General features: G+C 44.4%; 1 pseudogene; it reads left to right on the forward strand.

The window, feature by feature from the left end:
• The first annotated feature begins 415 nt into the window (after positions 1 to 415).
• Positions 416 to 11,800, forward strand: LOC147977775 (uncharacterized; annotated as a pseudogene).

Genomic DNA, 11,800 nt, shown 5'->3' on the forward strand with positions numbered 1-11,800 from the left:
TCTTCCAGCTCAGGTGCCATGGTCGCCCGCCCTCTCCTCCGTCTGCCAGAGCTGGAAGCGCCGTCAGGACCAGGTCAGCTCTCACCTGCCCGCTAGCTGTTTGCGTTTATCCCCCGTCCGTGTACCGTACATGGCCGTGGCTGTGGCATCCCTCTCCTCCGTCCGTCGAGTCGAGTCGAGCTCGCCGTCTCGGTGCACCGCTAGAAATTACTAAGAAATGGCTACTACTGATGCACGCAACGCAAGACGTCAGGGCAAGTCAAGAAAAATACTACGAGGCATACATATGCAACCATAGATAGAATTGACGGGCAAGCTTCAAACGAGTCAGGCCTCTCACTGTTGTGTGTGTTAGGGTGTATGCAACTGATCCTTGAGTGGGAGCCCGCGAGGGAGCAAGAGCCGTAGGCAGGAGATGGGCATCTCAGATGCTGTGGAATGGTGGGAGGAGTGGCAGCTGCGCATCCTCGTCCTCGCCAGCCTCTTCGTCCAGTGGATCCTGTTTATCTCGTCTACCGTGCGTAAGCTTGCTCTTTCTTCCTGGGTCAGGTCCTTGATGTGGCTTACGTACCTAGGCAGCGATGCTCTAGCCATATATGCCCTTGCACAAGTAGAAAAAGAGTTAAATGTGAAGCACATTAGTGCCGGTTTGAATTTGAGCCGGCACTAATGTAACCATTAGTGCCGGATCCAACGGCTAGGCGGGCGGGCATCATTAGTACCTGTTCGTGAGTAACCTTTAGTACCGATTCATGCCACGAACCGGTACTAATGAGGCTGTGTCAGGCTATGGTCGGTCTGGGACCCCACGAAGACCTTTAGTACCGGTTCATGCCATGAACCGGTACTAGAGTTTTTTTGTAAGCTGATTTTTAGTCTCATCTCGCCAAGAGAGAGGCAGTATGAGCGGTTTATAAGCCGTGAGTGTACAGACAATGACGAAGAGTTGCAATGCTCACCTACATGTTGATTAGCTTCAAGCCTTGCGGAATAGCATAGATTGCACTAAGCTATGTGCAGTGCAGTTTACACTATTCCGAATGGCATGAAGCAAATTAACTAGCATTGCACCTCTTTTTTATTTTTAATAACTTATTTGAACTCCGGACTTCTTTTGTGTTCAGTATGCAGCATTCAAAGCGACGTCATCAATTTTCAACATGTTCTGACATCATTTGTTGTTTTTTGGTCATTTAACACATGTACTAACTACACTATTCCGAATGGCTTGAAGCAAATTAACCAGCATTGCACCTCTTTTTTATTTTTAATAACTTATTTGAACTCCGGACTTCTTTTGTGTTCAGTATGCAGCATTCAAAGCGACGTTATTAATTTTCAACATGTTCTGACATCATTTGTTGTTTTTTGGTCATTTACCTAATTGTTTTAGAGAGCTAAATGACCGTGAAATTGAAAATCACTACAAAATGAATCCTGAAAATGTTGAAACTTGGCATGGTATCATCATATCACCCGCATATTATGCGCGAAAGAGTAGAGAGGGTCACGGCAAAAACTGGACGCACTTCGTGTACAAACCGGACATACTCTTTCGGAGTATCAGGGTTTCGGACGAGAACTCATCTGTTACACGGCCACTTCAATGTTTTTTAAACTTATTTGAACTCCGGACTTCTTTTGTGTTTAGTATGCAGTATTCAAAGCGACGTCATCAATTTCCAACATGTTCTGACATTATTTGTTGTTTTTCGGCCATTTAACTAATTGTTTAGAGAGCTAAATGACCGTGAAATTGAAAATCACTACAAAATAAATCTTGAAAATGTTCAAACTTGAAGAAAATAAATAATGCAGAAAAAAACTATATAAAAAACTACTCAAAAATAAATATAAGAAAATAAGTAATGCAGAAAAGAAAAAAACTATATAAAAATTTTGTTGGCGCGCTATCCAGTGGGCCTGCCAGACCTAGGGTGTGCAGATGCAGGCCCAGAAGGGCCAGCAGACTCACAGGGCAGCGCGCCCTAATTAATTAGGCCCAGAAGCCTGCTATTTAGAGGAGCTGGGTTTATAAAATAGTGCGGCTGCCCTTCGCCGGGCGAGGTGGGACTAAATTTGGGGTGGCAGCGTGAGGCCTTTAGTACCGGTTGGTGGCTCCAACCGGTACTAAAGGCCTGCTCTTCCCGCCTCTTGGCCTGGCCAAAGTTGGCCTTTAGTACCGGTTGGTGGCTCCAACCGGTACTAAAGGCCTCTCCTATATATACAACACTTACGAAAATTTCAGTTACATCTCTCCACTTTCGTCTCCAACCTCTCGCGACATCGCCGCGCGCTGCTCGAACCCGTCGTCGCCGCCCGTCGCCCGTCGTCCGTCGTCGTCCTCGCTGTCCCCGCCGCTGCCCGTCGTCGCGCCGCGGTCCCGTACGTCTCTCGCTCTCGCGTACCCGCGCCGCCGTCTGTCGTCGTCGCACCCGGCCCGTACGCCGGCGCCCCCGCTCGTATGTACGGGGCGGCGGTGTACGGGGCCGCGCTGCAGTGTACGTACGTATACGTACACAGACACATACATACACATACACATTTTTTTACTTATTTTCTGTTTTCTGTTTTTTAGAAAAGTTAATTAGATGATCGAATGTTAGATTAATGTCGAATGTTAGATGAATTAGCTACATAGAAAATTGTCGAACTAGAGATTTTAACTAGTTGAATAATTAATATAACTAATTTCTTTTTAGTAAGAAAATTGTCGAACTAGTTTATTTAGGTTTATGAGATTTGAACTAGTTGAATAATTAATATAACTAGTTTTTTTTAGTAAGAAAATTTAGGTATCTGAGATTTGATGATCTAATTAAAATATTATTTGTTAATGAGTTTTTCTGTTTATTTAATTTTTTATATATTTTGAGTTTATATAAATGTTAGATTAATGTCGAATGTTAGATGAATTAGATAGAAAAATTAAATATATAGTAATGTCAATTGTTAGAGATGAATATAGTTAGATATATTAATGTCAAATGTTAGATGAATATATATTTGGCTAGATATTAATTAATGTTAGATAGTAATAAGTGTTTAATGTTTCACCTATATGAACATATATAGGAAATGTCATCTGACGACGAAAAAGATTTCATTATGTGCGAACACTGTGAAGACCAGCGCGGCCTGTGCGACAGAAATTTCCTTGTTGATGGTAGGCGCTTCAGCATCAAGCTGGATGAGACATTCGAAGTGGATACAGTAAGTCACAACGGCAATTATTATTTGAATGCAAACTTATGCTTCATTTGCTTCAACTTATAATTTTAAAGCATGACTTATGCTTCATTTGCTTCAACTTATAAATTTAAATTTTCACTATTCTACTAGCGCATCCCCTGCCATGCAAGAATTTTTTTCTTGGATAAGATAGGTTTTAGTGCTATAGATGATATGGAAGTAAAGAGAGTTTACTTGAAGACGGAGCATGGGTATACTTTCAACGTCAAATTATATAATGGAGACACATACATCCATTTTGAATGCAAAACTTGGTAAGTACTATGCAAGGCTTATGCATTTGAGCCTGGTATGGTTGTCACCTTTGATATTCGTCCGGAAGATGATATTGAAGGTAATATAGACATCTGGGTCGATGTGCAAACACCTCCAGTTCTACCATTATGTGAGTTTTTCTCAACCATGCATGCATATGTTTATGTCTTTGATACAGTTTATTCAAAAATAGTTGACAACTAATTTGTATTGTCAGCTTATTTCGGTTCAAGCAAACATGTCCGGCGCTTGGTAGACAGGACCTACTACTGCCCCGGGGCTCAACTAAACTGCGAGGAGATAAGTCATTATGTTTCATGGCTTGAGGATCTTAATACTGTCAAGACAAATTTTTTCCCTGAACTTAGAAATGTTAGTACTCAAAACGTGCGACCAATGGTGATCGTATTGAACTACGGTCACATCTATAATCGAAAGATGGTAAGATTTTTACTATTTGTCCTTAATTAGTGCATCTTTTGCATACATTATTTTTGAAGCTAAACTTTCATTGCTTAGTATATTAATTATTATACGGTGTTCTTCAACAGGGACTTCCGATGACAGTTGTGCCTCAGTGGATCGAGACTAAAGGTGACATGTCAATGGTTAGCTTACGGCGAAGATATCCTACATTGCACATGAGTGCATTCAGGATTTCTAAAAGCGAAGAATGCTTAATAGTGAAAGATTGGTTCAAAATTGTTAACGATCGCAGAGAAATACTAGGGGGCAGCAAGGAGAAGCGCAACCCAAGATTAGGAGACAGATTCATCTGCATGCTCCAGTATGATGAATCAGGAGAGCTATACATGTTCTATGCTATTCTACCTGAGAGGGAGCAGCACTAGTTCATGCTCTTAATTAATGTCTCATGTCTGTGTCCTGAACTTCGATGTTGGTGATGATTATGTTGAACTCGATGATATCTTTGCTTCTGTTAGAAAGTGAATGTTTCCTCTTTAAGCTAGCCAGTGTTGGTGATGATTAGATAGCTAGCGGTAATGACTATGATGATTAAATAGTGGTAATTAGACGACTACGATGATTTTTAGCTAGCTAGAGTTTATTTATTTATTAATATGCGATGATGATGATGATGATGACGACGACGACTACAACTCATTATAACGTAAAACAATCCTAAATTAAATTGATAACACAAATTTAATTGAAAAATACAAAATAAAACAAAAACCCACAAACATTTAGTATCGGTTGATGTTACCAACCGGTACTAAAGGGCTCCCGGCCCCCGGAGCTGACTTGTGCCACGTGGTTTCCCTTTAGCACCGGTTCGTGCTGAACCAGTACTAAAGGGGGGGCCTTTAGTGACCACACTTTAGTGCCGGTTATGGAACCGGCACTAAAGGGCCTTACGAACCGGTGTTATTGCCCGGTTCTGCACTAGTGTGGCTACCCTCTTCAGCCGCCAGAGGAAGCAGGATTAGGCCTTGTACAATGAAAGGTGCTTAGGGGAGGTGCTTACAGAAATAAACCAGATTTTTCTGAAGCACCGGTGCTTATTTGTACAGGGTAGACGGTTAACTAAGCGTCTCTTTTGTAGAAATAGGCACCGGTGCTTCAGAAAATCTCGGTTTATTTTTCTGAGCACCCCTCTAAACATCTTCCATTGTACAAGGCCTTATGGTTCTGCAAACAGCGATAGCATCCTCGAGGTGGTTTGGGCGCCCGTTCTCCTGGTCCACCTTGGTGGACAGGATGGCATAACCGCCTACAACATCGAAGACAACGAGCTGTGGACGCGGCATGTCCTCACTGTTGTGTCCCGAATCACTGTAGCCATCTATGTGTTCTGCAAATCATGGCCTGGGGGCGACAAGTGGTTATTGCAGGCGTCAATATTGTTCTTCGTCGTGGGCATCCTCAAATGCATAGAGAAGCCCTGGGCTCTCAAGAGCGCTAGCTTCAGTAGCCTAGTCAGCTTAGCTGACCCTTATCTCAATATTCGAAGGATGGCGAGAAGGGCGGCAGTCAAAGCTGCTCGCCCTCCGTGGTTGGTGCGGTATCAGCAATGGCTGGAGCGAAAATGTTTTATGGAACCATGGTTCAGCCGAACCTACACTCGACACCATTGATTTCTATACACTATTTTTGAGGACCCATGCATGATTGATTAAAAAATGCAATTGTCATGCATGTCTATTCATGAGGATCCATGCATGATTGATTAAAAAATGCAGTTGGCATGCATGTCATATATCCACATGTAGTAGGATGTTAAATCGTACGGCATAAACCATAGGTTCGGCTGAACCATGGTCCTGAATCACGTCTCTCCTGGCTGGAGTCTATCCATCCGGCGTTCATGAGCAAGGCTGACCCGCTTTCGAGGATGGTAAGCGGGATAGACAAGGGAATTTTGCGTGAAGACTGTGCAAAAAGCAAGGGCTTTTGTCCTGGCCAATTGTCATTCTCAAGCCAGAGTAGAAGGCATCGCAATTGACCTTCAGCAGGACCATGTTCTTCGAGCGCAAGGAGAAGCCAATGAAGTGGACCTTGAGGACAACCATCGTCGTCAAGCCCAAGGAAAGAAGGAATGATGAGGCTGACCTTGAGCTCAACCAATGAAGTGGACCTTGAGGACAACCATCGTTGTCAAGCCCAAGGAAAGAAGGAATGATGAGGCTGACCTTGAGCTCAACCATGTTCCTCAAGCACAAAAGGAAGGTGGTGAGGCTGACCGTGGGCCCAACCATGTTCCTCAAGCCGAGGGAGAAGACGATAGAGCAAAGCTCCTCCAATTAAGGAGATTGGACCTTGAGGCCCGTAAGTTATTTGTGGACCTTGCATCATCAACCCCTGATCGGCTAACTGTGCTAGAAATCTTCCCGGAGCATGAAGCATATGATTCTTTGCAAGATGGGCTATCCAAGATGTTTAATCATCTCTAACAAAAGTGAAAATTGTACCCATGCACGCAGAAAGAATCACAGCTGACGACAGTACACTAATGAGTCTTTTTTTTCTTCCTGGAGGTGACGATGAGCACACACTAGGAGAGGCCAACCATCGTATCATCCTATGGAGAAAGGATTGCATCATCTTTCGAAGGCTACTGACACCGCGTCATCCGACTCCTCGTCGCAGTCCGCCACCGAGTCAGCAGACTCCCGCTCCTCCAAGTCCACCAACGCGTCAGGCCACTCCTCCTCCAAGTCCGGCACAGCTTCAGGCCACTCCTCCTCCTCCAAGTCCGGCAAAGCGTCAGGCCACTCCTCCTCCAAGTCCGACACAGCTTCAGGCCACTCCTCCTCCAAGTCCGGCACAGCTTCAGGCCACTCCTCCTCCAACTCAGCCACGTCATCCGTCTTCGCCGCCTCAGCAATCACGGAAGAGAGCTGCCTCAGCTATTGTGCGTAGCGGTACAAGTCGAGGTAGTACTGGAGGTACAGGCGGAGGCAAGCGATTTCAATATGGTCCAAGCCTCGCGCCTCTTCCGCAGAGGCCTTACGACAAGTCCGAGGAGGAAAACGTAGCCATATCGAAGGCCGAGGTGGAAGCCCATTTTGCACCGAAACCGCCACCGCCGACAAGGGAGAAAGTGCCTGTGGAAAAAATTGACCACTTCATTCGTATGGCTAGAGCACCAGTTCCCAAGCCTGTTGACACAGACTATAAGCGCCACATCAAGAAGTTAAATCGAGCACGTCTACAGAAAGAGGCGAGCTCGAGCTCGAGCAAATCAGCTAGCAAAAGGAGCGGTAAAACCGTTCCCCAGCTGGGAGAACGGGCGGCGCAATCAATCCCCCCGCCTGTTGTGCCAACAACACATGAGAGTAGGCGCGCCCAATATTATTGTGGGCAAACCGTTAACGTTCCCAGGGTAGGCGATATGGTAATAACCGAGGAGCATATTGCGCAGGCTGAATCGATCGGGATCACTGTTGGACAACTCCTCGATATCGAGCCCATGTCTCCGACTAGAGAGGAGGAAATAAAACGGAAATATGCCCGGGTCCAACCTTTGGTCGAGCTAGAGGAGGTCAATAAGCTCCCAACGAGAATGTATGAATTGCATCAATGGTACATGGACATTACCAAGATTTCCAATCGAGAGTCCCTCATGGTGAATGTCAACAAGGATCATTACTACCATGAGAAAGCTGTGCCCGTTAAGTATTCAGAACTATTTCAGCTATACAATCAAGACGCACTCGACAAATCTATCGTCAGTTGCTATTGTCTGTAAGTGATTTCTTTCTGTAATGTAAGTCTCAAGCTAGTTGTAGTGATCATTTTGATCAATCATTACCTGTAATTATCCTCACTATATTCTTTTCTGTAGTATTATGCAGGATGAAGATTTATGAAATGAAAAAAGGTGGACGCTATGGCATTGGGTTCGTTGACCCAAATACCATTAATGAATACACATGGAAAATAGATCCATATCACGAAAAAAGTGTAGAGGAAAGCATGCTAGAGTTCTTCGAGGGCCTCAAATACAATGAAGATATACTACTTCCTTACAACTTTCAGTGAGTCACACTGTCTTGTACTACAAATTCTGTTTTTCCCTACTAGCTAGCTACATGTTTTTGCTTACATATGCCCGCTTAATTAAGATATGCAAATGTGTGTGCATGCAGATTTCACTGGATCTTGTTAATCATTAAAGTTGATGAAGGAACAGTTGAAGTACTAGACTCACTACTTAAGAAAGCAATTGACTACACCATCGTGAAGAGGATAGTCAACAGGTAATTTCAATCATTATTAACTATATCTCGGCCTATTTAATTAGTTCGTCATTTCCTGATAACAACTATTTAATAACCCATTTATTCATTTTCTTTGTCGGCGGGCAGGGCTTGGGCAAAGTTCATCGGGGCCACTCCAGACCCATGGAAACAAAATCTGAAATGGTATCGACCCAAGGTAAGTAGTTAAGTAGTACTAGCTACCTGCCATCTCTTTAATTATCATGCTTGATTAATTATTATCTGATCAAATTCCATTCTCATAAAGGCCCTGAAGCAGGCGCCGGGGAATGATCTATGTGCATACTATGTTTGCGAGAACATTCGCATGATGGCGTCCGAAAGGAGCAAATCTCAAAGACAGGAATGGGTACGATATCGATTGTCCGAACACTATTCACAATTTTTACACCGTTATCGATATCTAGTCACACAACTAATACACATGCATATTGATCTCCTTCTTAACAGTTCAAAGAGGTGCGGGACAAGATCCTAGCACAGGACCGCATAGAAGCAATTCAAGAGGAAATAGCGGAATTTTTGCTCGACCAGGTCATAGATCCCAAAAGAGAATACTATTACCCGCTACCGCCCCATGAACCACTTCCAATTGTTATCGTGCTTCGAAGGCACCAATTAGCTAGGCTAATGCCACTGGCTCCGAAGGCACCAATTAGGAAATACTATTATGATCGGTTCTACTAGAAATTCTATTTATATATATGCATAACGTGTACAATATGTAGTATCGTAAAATACCAGCAAACGAAAAATAATTAAATGGAAAACACAAAATTAAATGAAAAAGAAATTATAAACCCAACCCCCCCAACCTTTTAATACCGGTTGGTGACACCAACCGGTACTAAAGGACTCCCTGCCCCCAAAGCTGGCTCGTGCCACGTGGTTGCTCTTTAGCACGGGTTCGTGCCTACACTTTAGTGCCGGTTACCAAACCGGCACTAAAGGGCCTTACGAACCGGTGCTATTGCCCGGTTCTGCACTAGTGAAGTCATGCTCCTCATCTTCCAGAATTACAAAGCTGGTTCTTCAACAATTACAGGCGCGCTCCCGCTGGTATTCGAACCGGCGCCGTGCCGTATGTGGAACCAACTGCGGCACCACTACGCCACAGCATCATCTGATTAAACTACAGGCAATTACAGTATTTATACTATTAATTTAAACGTTCCGCCTTTTCTGTATATATGTTTTTTTGGGTCATGGCAGCGGGCCCATGTGGGTCCCACTTGTCAGTGGGATGGAAGAAATAATTCGATACTAATAAAAAGATTGAGGGCCAGGCAGATTTACCAGCGAGTAATTTGACAAAATTGATGTAAGAAAAATATGTTATTTTTAGGTTCACATTTATTATAATATTTTTCCGTTGAGAAAATAAATGTGAGAAAAATTTACAATTACCCTGAAAGGTAAATAAAGTGCTTGTGCACATGAAGAAAAATGTTCAGAGCATTTTTGGAAAATGTTGAACGCGTATTTAAAAATTGTAAATGTATTTTTTAAAATGTTGGTCATGAATTATAAAATTTATTATGACTACACAATAATTTTTAATACATGTTGTCAATTTTTTGAGTATCTGTGCGTTTTAAAAAATATAATCAATATACACAGTAACTGTGAGTTGGGCATATAATTTGTTTAATTGTGTATTTGAAAAATATAATCAGGATGGACAGTAATTGTGCATGGTTCTGCTCCTGAGTGAAAACACATGAATTTTTCTTACATTTTTTTAATCTAGATAAATTTTAGAAAAAAGTTCATGCTTAGCACTAAATAATACTAATCCACATAAAATCTTGTGTGCGTTTTTTCAGCAACAAATCTTGTGTGCGTGGGCTCTAGTATGGTGCTTGGCACCAAATAAATCTTGCGTGCGTTGGCTCTCGTCTGGTTGTTGGGCCATGCTGTGGCCCACATGACGCTGATTCCCTTGCTCGAGCGGATCGAGAATTCAAGGGCGAGGCACAGGGGCGGCTCAGCTTGAATCCGGCGGCGGCGACTTTGGTCAGAGGAGATTCGGCGGGGCGGCTCTGTTCGGAACGGGTCGCGGCGGAGCGCATATCCGGCGGCGGCGAGCTTGGTCGGACGAGATCCGGCGGGGCGGCGCTGTTCGGATCGACGGCGAGCTTCGTTCATGTTCACCGGAGAGAGAGAGAGAGAGAGAGAGAGAGAGAGAGAGAGAGAGAAATGAGAGCAAGAGGGAGCTCGGGATGAGAGGAAAGGAAGTATAAGGGAGAGGGGCACTGGTGCTCTGCCGAGCCAGAGACGGGGCTCTGGCGAGGGGAGGCCGGCGAGGTCGAGGCAGCGGGCTACGAAGTTTGCGTGATTAAATTAAAAACAATGGGGTTTTCTGTAAAAATAATGCCACGTCGGCTCCTTACAGGCGGGCCCCGTCTGTCAGATACACCGTCAATACCTGTTTATACGCAGATTAGACCATTTTGTAACACACTGCCCCAGACATAGTACTGATGTGCAAAAAAACCAAATAGTGGTACTGATCCGTCAAACCTGCCCCAAATGTGTTATCTCCATGGAATTAACTCTAGTAGATGCTGCCAGTTACAGGAGGTTCAATGATTTCAGGGGGGCAATGGACTATTCTGCATAAAGGATGCGATGAAGACCAGGAATGGGAGCTAAACAGGTCGTTCGACAAGAGTGTCCTTCTCTGGCACATCGCAACGGACTTGTGCTTCTACCAAAAGGTTGACACATCAGCTAGTCATGAAAATGCCACGGGATGCAGAGAAATTTCTAACTACATGATATACCTACTGTTTGTCAAGCCTGAGATGTTGTTGCCTAGTGCGAGACGGAATCTGTTTAAGGCTGCTAATGCTGAACTGGAGGAGCTTCTCAAGGATGACAAGGCATCAGTGATGGAGATCCTCAAGGGAAAAGGGACATCGCCTGAGGAGATTGAGGAAGGACTTGTTGACAGAATAATTGTCAAGTTGCGGCAGACAGAATGCAGAGAAGAAGTTGCAGGCTGCACAGAATTGCCCCCGGATGCAGAGAAATGTCCAGCTGTACAGCACAGTTTTATCATCCACGATGCCTGGAAGATTTCTAAAGATTTGTTGGCTTTGGGTGAGATGAGAAGAAGATGAGGGAGGTGATTGAAGGCGTGTGGGTGGAGATGCTCTGCTTCTCTGCCAGTAGGTGTCGAGGATTCCTACACACCAAGAGTTTGGGCACCGGCGGGGAGCTGCTCTCATACAACTGGCTCTTGCTGTCACACATGGGGATGGAGACCTTGTCGGAGAGGGTTGTCACACCGGCATCATCAGGACCTGGTGCGGTGGACGTGTGATTCGGTGGGCCCCGCTGCCTACTGGCACGGACCCACCTGTAAGGCGAGTTGCCAAGTGTTGCCTGGCTATATAGACAGCTGGAGCGAGTAGGTGTGTGTGTGGAAATTATGTCAAGTCTCTGAACCTCTCACCTAATCTGTACCTCCTTCCTTGGGAAGAAATCCCCCTTCTCCAAGTCTCAATCTCATCCCCCTTCCCCTCTCCGATCCCTTTGCAAGG

Source organism: Triticum urartu, chromosome 3A (assembly GCF_056163025.1).
Source record: "Triticum urartu cultivar PI428250 chromosome 3A, HENAU_Tu73, whole genome shotgun sequence".
Classification (NCBI taxonomy): domain Eukaryota; kingdom Viridiplantae; phylum Streptophyta; class Magnoliopsida; order Poales; family Poaceae; genus Triticum; species Triticum urartu.